The 13,890-nt window shown below is 40.4% G+C and overlaps 1 long non-coding RNA gene, 1 other non-coding gene and 1 pseudogene across 7 annotated transcripts in view; 2 read left to right on the top strand and 1 right to left on the bottom strand.

The window, feature by feature from the left end:
* Window positions 1–1,105: 1,105 nt before the first annotated feature.
* The window catches only part of LOC128563718 (uncharacterized), a 47,833-nt gene continuing 35,048 nt past the window's right edge, over window positions 1,106–13,890 (top strand). Inside the window, exons 1-5 of one of the 6 annotated variants that reach the window (XR_008373865.1) lie at window positions 1,106–1,209; window positions 2,197–2,279; window positions 4,230–4,289; window positions 4,778–4,907; window positions 7,855–8,736. This is a non-coding gene — a long non-coding RNA (uncharacterized LOC128563718). Of the gene's footprint in view, window positions 1,210–1,746; window positions 2,280–4,222; window positions 4,290–4,777; window positions 4,908–4,989; window positions 5,211–7,854; window positions 8,739–11,551; window positions 11,982–13,890 lie in introns of those variants that run through there. The other 5 variants (XR_008373864.1, XR_008373863.1, XR_008373862.1 and 2 more) reach the window with 5 other exon arrangements.
* Window positions 4,064–4,148, top strand: LOC128564189 (small nucleolar RNA SNORD87). Its single transcript, XR_008374056.1, has one exon. It is a non-coding gene; the product is annotated as a small nucleolar RNA SNORD87 (small nucleolar RNA).
* LOC128563700 (minichromosome maintenance domain-containing protein 2-like) overlaps window positions 7,890–13,890 on the bottom strand; it is a 46,487-nt pseudogene continuing 40,486 nt past the window's right edge.

Below are 13,890 nucleotides of genomic sequence, written 5' to 3'. Positions count from 1 at the left end.
AAGAATCTTACATAGAAAAGTCATGCATCTGTGACTAGGATCATTTACATTTTGCTTGCATTAACTCTGTTTTGACATGCTTACTATCCAGTCAGGGAAAGCCCGAGGATGTGGCTTTTACAGACAACTTCCTACCAGTTCCAACCTCATTTTATACTGCAAACATCAGGAGACGAGGTTCTCCAAATGAGATTTACATGTGTAAGTGCAGACCATAGATTCTGACAGCTTATAAGAAAATAATATCTTACCTGCTCCTGAATCCACTTCTATCTACAAAATATAAAACTTTCTAAGGTAATCATGATTATATTACTAAAGAATGGCTATTTTTCTTTTTTTTTTTTTTTAAATTTTGAGACACAGTGTCACTCTGTTGCCCTGGGTAGAGTGCCGTGGCATCACCGCTCACAGAAACCTCAAACTCTTGGGCTCAAAAGATCTTTTTCCTCAGCCTCCCAAGTAGCTGGGACTATAGGCGTCTGCCACAAAGCCAGGCTATTTTTAGAAATAGGGTCTCACACTTGCTCAGTCTGGTCTCAAACTCCTCAACTCAAGCAATCCACCCACCTTGGCCTCCCAGAGTGCTAGGATTAGGGCATGAGCCATGGCACCCGGCCTAGAATTTTTAAAAAACTACTATTAATAAAATTCTATGCTGGGTGGCGCCTGTGGCTCAGTCGGTAAGGCGCCGGCCCCATATACCGAGGGTGGCGGGTTCAAACCCAGCCCCTGCTGAACTGCAACCAAAAAATAGCCGGGCGTTGTGGCGGGCGCCTGTAATCTCAGCTACTCGGGAGGCTGAGGCAAGAGAATCGCTTAAGCCCAGGAGCTGGAGGTTGCTGGGAGCTGTGTGCTGCCACGGCAGTCTACCAAGGGCTACAAAGACTGTGCCTCAAAAAAAAAAAAAAAATGCTTCTAGCAAAGTTACACTCAGCTGTTCAACCCAAACCCGAAGGCCAGACCACCCTCCGGACCTAGTGTCTGCCCGCACTGCGCATGGACGGGCGGGACTGAGTATCGGAAGGGGCGGGTCTAGCCCCGGAGGTCCAACAGCTACTCGCGGACAGCGCGCCTCGTTTTCCGCGCGGCAGCCGAGAGAGGACGGTTCGGAAATAACTGGTAGCTATGCGGGTGGGCGGGAAGAACTGCTACCTATGCTGGTGTGAAAGCGGCTGAGCCTGCCAGTCGGTAGCTGGGCTCTTGGAGGTGAGAGACATTGCGGTCTTTGTTCCTCCTCTCCTAAGTGCCGGGCTCTCGCTTCGTGGGTACCGAGCGCCGCGCCGCCTTGCTCCGGCCCAGCCGAGCAGCCGGCGCCTCAGGTTTGGCCCAGGAGGTGATGCTCCCCGCGCGGTCAGGGGCCACGAGCCCTCCCGCTCGCGCGTTTGTGAGCAACCACCTGGAAGTCTTAGCGCAGCCTACTCCGTCAGCGCTGATTTTGACTGTGAGCCCAGAAGTTAGTATAAAGGGCCTTGCATGACTCGGGAACCCAAGGTGCCTGGAAGGAAGGCCAGATAACTTCGTGTTCCGCTTTGCCGGGTCCCTTTTGTACCCCTGCAAATCTGAGCGTGCGGCATTGGCTTGTTCAGGTTTCCTTTAAATGGGTGGCTTATTTATCATTTATAAGGGAGCAGTTTATACGCGGGGGAGGTGATTATCTCCTAGGTAATAAGACGACCCATCCCTAACATTACTTTGTGGTTTTGAAATTTTCTTTTCTTTTCTTTTTTTTTTTTTTGTAGAGACAGAGTCTCACTGTACCGCCCTCGGGTAGAGTGCCGTGGCGTCACACGGCTCACAGCAACCTCTAACTCTTCGGCTTATGCGATTCTCTTGCCTCAGCCTCCCGAACAGCTGGGACTACAGGGAAATTTTATTTTCTTTCTTTTTTTTTTTTTTTTTTTTTTTTTTTTTTATTGTTGGGGATTCATTGAGGGTACAATAAGCCAGGTTACACTGATTGCAATTGTTAGGTAAAGTCCCTCTTGCAATCGTGGGAAATATTATTTTCTAAACGAAGTTTACTGTGGGTCTATGCTGGTCTCTAGCCATAAGTGGAGCCAGTGGCGTTTTCCTGTAAATTTCCTTGTAAATAAGTTCTGAGAAAAGACATTGAAATTGGAGAACAGCCCGTGCAGGTCTGGAAGGCCCTTAGGCTGTAAATGCCTACCCTCGTGCCTGTGCTTGAATTCACAGGGAGATGGGTGTTTCCGGACGTGTATCAGTGAACTGGGGGGAGACTGGAAAACATGCTGCCAATTCAAAAACGTTTAAAAATGGTAAGGCATCTGTGAGACGTGGTATATTCCTGGTTTTTTTTTTTTTCTTCCCGATTTGAAATACATTGTTTCATTTGAAGTAATTTTAAGAGTTAGCTGTCAACAGGATGAATGTAATGGTTCTATAATCTGTGTATTCCTTAATTTTAAGCCCTATGTGGTTTGAATTGTTGCTAAGTGCTGGGATTTCTAGAAATTTACAAGCTAAGTGTTTGTTTGATAAAAATACAGGTAGTGCACGAAAGTCTGAAGCATAAATACAAAAGAACTCAAGGACCCATTTAAAAGCTGTAATATTGCCAATACTGTGTTACCTCCCACCCCCATTCCCCTGCCCCCCATCTAGTAGTACCTATCTCTAATTTTGTGTCCATCGGTTTCTTGATCCTGTGGCTGGGAGGTGAGATGGATAGTTTATTATTCATATGTATCTTTAAACATAGGCATTTTAGGAATGAGTATGCATGTAGTTGTCTGTAGTTCCTGTGAATCATAATACTAAACTGAAATTTTCCAAATTAGAATTATTCACAAGCAGTAATTTTATTCCTCATACTCAAGTGAAATATTTCAGCATTTCAAGACATGAAAATACTGATAGTTTAGCAGGGTCCAAACTTGTATGTCTTCATAATCATATCAATAATTGTCTAGCTCAATGATTTATACTCCTGAGGTGCTGTGTGACATTTTGTGTGGCCCTGGCCATCTCCTTTGCCCTGTTTGTGTACATTCAGTTAACTAAACTTAATTCTATAGGAATGTGTCTGGTAATGCTGACAGTGTAAGGCATCCCTGCTGTAAAACTACTAGATTTGCCATTGTACTGTTTTCAGGTGAAAATTTCACACTAGTTTCTGTACATCTAGCATTTAACCTGGCTTAGTGCATTCTAGTCAAGCTCTAGGACAGAAAAGCAATGGTTGTCTACTCATTAGGACCATTGTGTCTTAAAATCAATACTGTGATGATGAAGGATATAAAATTTTTCCCTCATTTATGTAATTTTTAGGTACTAACCAATTAAAAGATTTGAAAATAAGTGATTAACAGATGTTTTTAAATTTTGAGTTTGTCAGTTAATACTATCAGAAGTAATTGTCAAGAATTGTGTTCTTTTATTCCATTAGAAATGTATTGAACAACAGATACTGGTACTTTTATTCAAAAGTGGGTTGGAGTCCCAAAAGGTAGGTTGGGTTCCTTACAGGAATGAAATTTTTATTAGACTATTCCTTCATATAACATGCCAAACAAATGCAATTACAAATGGGAATTGACAGTGAAAATTTAATTTTTAGGTCTGACAAATCCTATGAGTTTTGAAGGTGTGCAAAGGCCATTATGACAGATGTTTTCCAAAAGCTTAACAGAAAATGGCAATGAAAAAGTAGAACCACCGGGCGGCCCCTGTGGCTCAGTCGGTAAGGCGCCGGCCCCATATGCCGAGGGTGGCGGGTTCAAACCGGCCCCGGCCAGACTGCAACCAAAAAATAGCCGGGCGTTGTGGCGGGCGCCTGTGGTCCCAGCTGCTCGGGAGGCTGAGGCAGGAGAATCGCTTAAGCCCAGGAGTTGGAGGTTGCTGTGAGCTGCGTGAGGCCACGGCACTCTGCCGAGGGCCATAAAGTGAGACTCTGTCTCTACAAAAAAAAAGAAAAAGTAGAACCACCACTGCCTATATTGAGGTACAAAAAGTGTTAAATGACATCTTTTTGGGGATCGTGGTGCTATTGTTACTAACAAGCAATACACAAAATGTTTGATGTGTTATTGACATTGATAATGGTGGCACAATGATGTCTTAAATTTTTGCCATTTACCCAGCTGAGGGTATCTTTGAAGAAATAATTCTTAGACTGAGATGCCAGTAATCTGTATTGGTTTATGTTAATGGTATGTAGTAGAGTTTTTTTACTAAGAGGCTAAATGTTCTTTCTCCTTAGCACATAGGTAGCTGCACATGGATGTCCTTTAGCTGCAGTTTTTTGAAATACTCCTTTGTTGCCTCAGGTAAGTAATTGTAACTAGGAAAGCGACCACATCTGTTGACAGTTAAAAGTGTCTGATAAATCCAAGGGATTGGGTCCAATAGCTGTTGCAGTTGCCTTTGCATGTCAGGATATGGTTTCCTTTTCTCAGCGTTGAATTTTTTTTTTTTTTTTGAGACAGTCTCAAAGTGTCTCCCTGGGTAGAGTGCCCTGGCACCACAGCTCACAGCAACCTCAAATTCTTGGGCTTCAGCAATTCAATTCTCTTGCCTCAGCCTCCCAAATAGCTGGGACTACAGACGCCCACCACACCACCCAGCTATTTTTTGGTTGTAGTTGTCGTTTGGCAAATATGGGCTGGATTTGAACCTACCAATCTTGGTGTATGTGGCTGGCGTACTAAGTGCTGAGCTACAGGCACCGAACCTCAGCAAAAAGCCACTGTTTGAGGTTATGTGGTTAACTTTATCTTTGATTATGAAATGATTTTCACTGTTCTGATTTTTTTAGAGGTGTGCCATGCAACATTATGGAAGAAAGAACGAAGACTGCAAGAAAACAGACGAACAGAAGCAAATGATGAAAATGAATATTTTACTTGGTTTTACTAACTTCATTATAAATGATATAGAAAATAAATGTGAGTAATTATTTTAATTGCTGGGCACTAAAGTCTCTTTTCTTTTAAAATAGCTGTATTCTTTTTTTTTTTTTTGAGATAGAGCCTCAAGCTGTCACCCTGGATAGAGTGCCATGGCATCACACAGCTCACAGCAACCTCCAACTCTTGGGCTCAAGAGAGTCTCCTGCCTCCGCCTCCCAAGGAGCTGGGACTACAGGCGCCCGCCACAACGTCCGGATATTTTTTGGTTGCAGCTGTCATTGTTGTTTGGCGGGCCAGGGCTGGATTGGAAGCCACCAACTCAGGTGTACGTGGATGGCGCCTTAGCTGCTTGAGCCACAGGCGCCGAGCCAAAATAGCTGTATTCTTAATAGTCACTACTAATCAGACCTGTTTTTAGCATACTTTAACAATGTAATTGGCTCATTTGTGGGTGGTGATCTCAATGAGATAAAGCATGGTGAGATATTTCCTGTACTCCCTCCCCACTTTCCCTTTGTAGCTTTTGGTAATTTCTGGAGAGGCCCTACTTGCTGCATGTCTCATATCTGGCTTCCCCTTTGTAATTCTCTATTGTACCTGAAAAACCACTAGGAATCTTGAATGCTTTAATGCAATGAAATTGTCTCTTATGTGAAAGCTATCACCATTCTGTGATTATAGATTTTATTTAAGATTTAAATTTTAAGGGCCCAGGCACTGTGGGTCACCCCTGTTGTATTCCTAGCATTTTGGGAGGCTGAGGTGGGTGGATTACCTGAGCTCTCAGGTTTGTGACCAGTCTGACCCAGAGTGAGACATTTCTGGCCAGATGCACCAAGGATGGCAGGTTTGAACCCAGCCAGGGCCAGCTAACCAACAACGGTAACTGCAAAAAAAAAACAATTGGGTGTTGTGGTAGTCGCTTATAGTCCCAGCTATGTGGGAGGCTGAGGCAGGAGAATTGCTTAAGCCCAAGAGTTTGAAGTTGCTGTGACAGCACAGCGCACTACTGAGGGGGACATAGAGAGATTGTCTCAAAAAAAAAAAAAAAGGTGGCATAGTGGGTGCCTGTATTTCCAGCTACTTGGGAGGCTGAGGCAAGAGGATCATTTGAACCTAAAAGCTTGAGGTTGCTGTGAATTATGAGGCCATAGCAGTCTACCAAGTGCAACAGTGAGCCTATCTTAATTAAAAAATTTTTTTTTATTTTATTCAGTTTGACTTCATCTTTGAACACAGTAATCCTAATCTTAGTACAAGTAATAATTGTGTTATGTTAGGAGAAACTGGGCCGGCAGGTCTGTCTAGGATTAAAAGAATGGAATTTGAAAACTAGATTTCTCGCTAGGTGAAGATAAAGACAGGGAAGTGTTCTGCCTTCATCCCATAGAGAACCATAAAAGAGTTGTACACGAGAAGCACAAGATAAGCATCTTGCTAACTCGTAACATAAAATTGTAATACGTAAACGTTAAAAACTGGCTTTTCCTTCTAACATTGTCCCTGGCACTAGTAGGTGTTCAATGATAGTGATCTACTTCCCAGAGAGTTGGTGAGTAGTCCTGCTGTTTGGTTAAGAAACTGAAGTGCCAATTTTGAAAGATATGATGCATGATAGCATCTTGGTTAATAAAGTGGCAGTTCAGTGATATTTTGCTTTTCTGTGAATGGATGTGATCTTTCGATAAGGCTTTGAAGAATGAGAGCTAAAGATTTAAGAATTTTTTACAAGATACGTTTTCTCATGATGTTTCTGCCTTTTCAGAGCAGAAAAACTTTCCTTCGAAAATGAGGACTGGGGGTAGTACCTGTTGCTCAGTGAGTGGGGCACCGGCCCCATATACCGAGGGTGGCGGGTTTGAACCCAACTCTGGCCAAACTGCAACAACAACAACAAATTAGCCAGGTGTGGTGGGCTCCTGTAGTCCCAGCTACTCAGGAGGCTGAGGCAAGAGAATCACCTAAGCCCAGGAGTTGGAGGTTGCTGTGAGCTGTGACACTATGGCACTCTACTGAAGGCAATATAGTGAGACTGTCTCTAAAAATACAAAACTGAAGACTGGGCTTCCAAATTGATTTCTTTGCCTTATGGAACCTTTCTTGTAACTAGTCAGGGCTAAGTAGCCAATTTATAAATTACAGTCTCCTTGATAACGTAAATTTTCATTTAACCTGACACGTGCATAATATATGGGGAATTCCCAAGGCTTTTCCAGATTCTGTACTTAGGGCTTCTGAAACTATGTCATAGACATGTCCAAAAAAGCATGAAAAGGCCTTAAATTTGAAGTTTAATGTTATGTAATTTTTTTTAAAGTTTTGATCTACCACCAGGAGTCATACAAAAGGTTATATATATTATTTACTCATTAGTTTTGACAAGTTCACAAGTGTAAGGGAAAAAAAATATTTTAACATTATCTGTAGATAAAGCATTATTGCCATCTTGTGACAAATATAGTGGACTACTTAAAAGTTATTTTTCACCTTGTTCAGCTTATTTATATTTTTCTCTATTCACCATTGATATTCTGAGCTAACCAGAATTTGTTTTTTTTTTTTTTTCTTCTTTTTTTTTTTTGTAGAGACAGAGTCTCACTGTACCGCCCTCGGTAGAGTGCCGTGGCGTCACACGGCTCACAGCAACCTCTTACTCCTGGGCTTACGCGATTCTCCTGCCTCAGCCTCCCGAGCAGCTGGGACAACAGGCGCACGCCACAACGCCCGGCTATTTTTTTGTTGCAGTTTGGCCGGGGCTGGGTCCGAACCCACCACCCTCGCCACCCCAGAATTTGTTTTTTAAGTAGTATTCTCCTTGACAACTTTATCACTTATAAATTGTCCACACTGTTCTAAGTTTTAAAATTCTGCTGTTGGCTATAGAGGTTTGGATTAGTATTTATCACATTAGGAATTAATTTTGAGGAGGCCATACTTAAATTTTTAAAAAATCACTCTCAAATACACTTTCTCCCCTGCTTAGGTAGGAATGAAGAAAATAAGATTTCCTCAAGTCACTTATTCATCACTAGAGAAGATACCTGTCCCTGGTCCATACGTGGCAATAAACTGTTCAAGCTGTCGTTGGCACTGAGTCAGGTAGATATCCCTTTGCTCTAAATACTCTTCATTATACAATTCAAATGGAAATACTGCATTTGGAGCAACACAAAATACAGCGGCTCCTAAAGAAGGAAACAGAATGTAAGTGAGGAATACTTAAAATGCCAAATGTGAGGGCAGCGCCTGTGGCTCAAGGAGTAGGGTGCCGGTCTCATATGCCGGAGGTGGTGGGTTCAAACCCAGCCCCGGCCAGAAAAAAAAAAAAAAAAAAGCCAAATGTGAAATCACTCTATCAAACAAAATAATGAAAACGTAAAAATTAAGTTCTGACTCATTCAATAGAGCATGTCGATAATCATCTAAATCTGACACTTGTTCTTTTAAACTAAGGAAGCAGCTTTAGTTTGGTACCAACGGAAGAAGTATTTTGATGTCTACATTTTAAAGCTTGGAAATTGTAAAAAGCATTAGTTTTGAAGCTGAATAGTAATGTTTAGAGGTGAAAATAGTAGAAAAAGAAGGTATTGGAATATGGGTAAAAAGAATAAATGAATGATCAAGGATAAACACATTGCAGTACATTTCTCAGTTGTTAGAACCATTCATGGCAAGGTAAATATCTAAATTTATGGACTAGAATAGCCCCTGAATCTGGCATATATCAAATGATTTTCAACAAGGGTAGTAAGATCATTCTATGGGGAGAAAAAAACAGGAGTTGGAACCTGTTCATGGAAAAAACATGAAGTTGGACCCTTAGCTTACATCATAGCAAAAATTATCTCAAAATGGAGCATAGACCTAAATGCACGAGTTCTAAGACTTTAAAATGTAAACATTAAAAGACTAAGTCTTAGAAGTCAACACAGGAGGAAAGTTGAATCATTTTGGATTTGACTGATTTCTTGAATATCACACCAAAAACAGGCACCAAAACAAAACATAAATTGGACCACATCAAAATTAAAAACTGCATCAAAAGGTACAATCACTGGTGAAAAGGCAACCCAGGAAATAGAAAGTTGCAAATCATATCTCTGATGAAGGACTCTGCAAGTCAGTAAGAGTACAACCTGATTTTTAAAATGGGGGTCATGCAGGGGATTAGAGTGGAGGGGGCGGGAAATAGGTAAGGATTAAAACATACATTTCTCAAAGAGGATAAACAGATGACCAATAGGCATATGAAAAAGATGTTCTACATCACTAATTAAGGAAATAATCAAAATCACAATGCTGGTCACTTAATTGTGGTCAAGGTTATAATACAACAAGAGGACATTTCAATTCTAAACACTTATATACCTAACTTAAATGCTCAGATTTATGAAAGAGACCTTTTATGAAAGAATTGAAATTATACCTTGTATCTTTTAAGACCACAAGGTAATAAAGGTGGAACTCAACTCCAACAAAAATTTTCAGCCCCATACAGAGGCATGGAAGTTAAGCAACCTTATGGTGAATGACAATTGGGTCAAGGAAGAGATAAAGGAGGAAATCGTTAACATAACACTAATGAAGCTACAAGTTACCAAAACCTGTGGGACACTGCAAAAGCAGTCTTAAGAGGGAAAGTTATCATATTAGATGTCTATATCCAAAAAACAGAAAGAGAGCACATCAATAACTTAATGAATCATCTTAAGGAAATGGAAAAGGATGAACAATCTAATCCCAAACCTAGTAGAAGAACAGAAATAACCAAAATTAAATTAGAAATAAATAAAATTGAAAACAAAAGAATCATTCAGAAAATTAATGAAACAAAAAGTTGTTTCTTTGAAAAAATAAAATAAACCTTTGGCCAGATTAACTAGAAACTAAAAAGAAAAATCTCTAATAACTTCAATCAGAAATGAAAAGGAGGAAATAACAGATATGACAGAGATATAAGATATTGTCTCTGACTACATGAAACAATGCCAGAAATTTGACAATGTGGGCTGGGCACCCATAGCTCAGTGATTAGGACACTGGCTACATGCAGCAGGGCTTGTGGGTTCAAACCTGGCTGGGACCTGCTACAAAAAAAAAATACCCAGGCATTGTGGCGGGTGCCTGTAGTCACAGCTACTAGAGAGGCTGAGACAAGAGAATCACTTGATCCCAAGAGTTTGAGGTTGCTGTAAGCTATGATGAGACAGCACTCTACTGAAGGTGACAAACTAAGACTCTGTCTCAAAAGAAAGAAGAGAGAGGGAGGGAGGGAGAGAGGAAGGAAGAGAGGAAAGGGAGGGAGAGAGGAAGGAAGGAAGAGATGAAGAAAGGAAGGAAGAGAGAGAGGGAGGGAAGAAGGAAAGAAGAGAGTAGGGGGGAGGAAAGAAGGGAGAGAGGGGGAGAAAAACACTGAGATCAAAGAAACAGTAAAAAAATCTTCCAACAAAAAGCCCTGGGCCAGATGGCTTCACACCAGAATTCCATCAAATCTTTAAAAAAAGCTCACACCTATAATGCAGAGACTATTCTAAAACATTTAGAACAGTGGTTCTTTTTTTTTTTTTTTTTTTGTAGAGACAGAGTTTCACTTTATGGCCCTCGGTAGAGTGCCGTGGTGCGGCGTCACACAGCTCACAGCAACCTCCAACTCCTGGGCCTAGGCGATTCTCCTGCCTCAGCCTCCCAAGTAGCTGGGACTACAGGCGCCCACCACAATGCCTGGCTATTTTTTTGTTGCAGTTTGGCCGGGCCGGGTTTGAACCCGCCACCCTCAGTATATGGGGCCGGCGCCCTGCTCACTGAGCCACAGGCGCTGCCCAGAACAGTGGTTCTTAACCTTGCTAAAGCTGTGGCCCTTTAATATAATTCCTGTGGGTCCCACAGGTTGAGAACCGCTGATTTAGAATGAAGGTCCTTCCCCAAAACATTCTATGAAACAAACATCACCCTGATACCAAAACCAGGAAAGGATCCAATTAAAAAGGAGCACTACAGACCAATTTCATGAATTTATATAGATTGAAAAATACTCAATAAAATCCTAGTCAATAGATTACAGCTACACATTAAAAAATTATACATCATGATCATGTGGGCTTCATCCCAGGGAAGGAAGGGTAATTTAACATGCAAATCTATAAATGTAACTCACCATATGAATAGAAGCAAAAACAAAGACCATATGATCCTCTCAATAGATACAGAAAAAGCATTTGATAAAATTCAGTATATTTTTCTAACAAGAACTCTTAAGAATATAGGCATAGTGCGTACATTTCTTAAACTGATTGAGCCATCTATGACAAACCCACAACTAATAACATCCTGAATGGAGCAAAACTGAAAGCTCTTCCACTTAGAACTGGAACTAGACAAGGATGCCTTCTATCATGACTATTATTCAACATTGTGCTGGAAGGTCTAGCCAATGCAATCAGGTAAGAGAAAACTATAAAGGGAACCCAAATGGAGGCAAAGGAGGTCAAACTCTGGCTCTTTGCCAATGATATGATCTCATACTTAGAAAATCCCAGTGACTCAACCACAAGACTCCTGAAAGTGATCAAGAAATACAGTAACGGGTCAGGGTATAAAATCAATGTCACAAATCAGTAGTCTTGGTTTACGGCAACAATAGCCAAGCTGAGAAGCTAATCAAGGACCAATTCCCTTCACAGAAGCTTCAAGGAAAATTAAATACCTAAGAATATGCCTAAAAAAAGAGGTGAAGGACCTCTACAAAGAGAATTATGAAACCCTAAGAAAAGAAATAGCAGAAGACATTAACAAACGGAAGAACATACCATGCTCTTGGCTGGGAAGAATCAACATTATTAAAATGTCTATACTTCCCAAAGCAATCTACAGATTCAATGCAATTCCCATTAAAATACCAACATCATACTTTGAAGAAGTGGAAAAAATAGTTCTTCATTTCATATGGAACCAGAAAAAGAAACCATATAGCCAAGGCAATATTTAGTAATACAAACAAAGTTGGAGGCAGCAGTCCACCAGACTTTAGGCTATATTACAAGTCCACAGTGATCAAAAAAGCATGATATTGCACAAAAATAGAGACATTTGGAACTGGATAGAAAACCAAGAGATGAAACCAGTCTGTTAAGCCAAATAGAAGCATACACTGGCGAAAAGAATCCCTCTTAATAAATGATGCTGAGAAAACTGGATAACCACATGTAAAAGACTGAAACTGGAGCCACATGCTTCACCACTTAAAAAAATTGATTCAAGATGGATAAAAGATTTAAATATAAGACATGGAATGATAAAAATCCTAGAAGAAAGTGTGGGGAAAACTCCTGAGGATGTCGGCCTGGGGAAAGATTTTATCAAGAAGATTTCCATAGCAATGGCGATAACAAAAATAAACAAATGGAACTTAATTAAATTGAAAAGCTTCTGCACAGCTAAGGAGATAACAAGCAAATCAAACAGACAACCTTTAGAATGGGAAAAGATTTGCATGTTACAAATCTTACAAAGGTTTAATAACTAGAATCTATAGAGAGCTAAAATGAATCAACAGAAAAAGAATCCCATCTCTCACTGGAAAAAAACATGAGCAGAACCTTCTCTGAAGAAGACAGATGAATGGTTAACAAAGGCATGAAAAAATGCCCATCATCCATAATCATCAGAGAAATGCGAAAGAAAATCAACCTGAGGTATCACCTAACCCCAGTGAGAATAGTCCACATCACAAAGTCCCAAAGTTGCAGATGCTGGTGTGGGCATGGAGAGAGGGGAGCACTTTTACACTGTTGGTGAGTCTGCAAACTCATATCGCCTCTTTGGAAAGAAGTATGGAGAATCCTCGAAGAACTCAAATTAGACTTCTCATTTGACCCCACAATCCCATTCCTAGGTATCTACTCAGAAGAAAAAAATCATTTTATTATAAGGCTATTTCCACTGGATTGTTTATAACTCAATTTGCAATTGCCAAGATGTGGAAATGACCTAAATGTCCATCAACTCAGGAATGGATTAACAAACTGAGGTATAATGTATACTATGGAAAACTATTCAGCCATAAAATGATAGTGACTTTACATCTTTTGTATTAACCTGGATGGAGTTGAAACAGTCTTTCTACTAAAGTATCACAATAATGCAAAAGCAAATATCCAATGTACTCAATGCTAATATGAAGCCAGTAGACCATCTAATTCACACCCACAGAAGAGAAAAAACTCATTTCAATTCAAGTTGAGGGAAGTGAGAATGAAGGAAGGGGGAGAGGAAAGGAGGGGGGCTTGGGATGCTCCCAATTAATGGGCACATTTGGGTGCAGGACACAAGTACGAGAGGGACTCTGCCTAACAAATTCAAATATGACCTAGTTGTTTGTATCACCACATTAACCTGAAATAAAAATAAAATAAAGGTGATTGAATTTAAGCTGACAACAAAAATCAGAATGCAATACCACCCTCACACCCATACAATGGCTATTGTAAAAATAAAAAGGAAATAATAAGTGTTGACAAGGATGTAGAAAAATTGGAACCCTTATGTAATGTTGGGAATGTAAAATGGTACACACACTACGGAAAACAGTTTGGTGGTTCATCCACAACAGTAAACAATTTCCATGATCCAGTAATTTCACTTATAGGTATATACTCAAAAGATTTGGAAGCAAAATCTCAAAGGGATATGTGTATCTGCACATTCATGTTCATAGCGGTATTACAAGGTGTAAGCAACCAAAGTGTTCACTGATAAAGGAATAAACAAAATATGGACAAAATGTGGTATATGTGTATTATTATTAAGTAATAGTACTCACACAATATAGATGAACCTTGAGAACATTATGTTACATGAAGTAACCCAGTCACAAAAGGACAAATATTACATGATTCCACTTATATGAGGTACCTAAGAATGGTCAAATTCCTAGAGACAGCAGAATGAGAGTTGCCAGAGGCTAGGTAGATGTGGAAATGGGGAGTTGGGGTTTAATGGATACAAAGTTTTAGTTTGGGAA

This window comes from Nycticebus coucang, chromosome 13 (assembly GCF_027406575.1).
Source record: "Nycticebus coucang isolate mNycCou1 chromosome 13, mNycCou1.pri, whole genome shotgun sequence".
NCBI lineage: Eukaryota > Metazoa > Chordata > Mammalia > Primates > Lorisidae > Nycticebus > Nycticebus coucang.
This window is presented reverse-complemented; position numbering and strand designations above follow the sequence as displayed.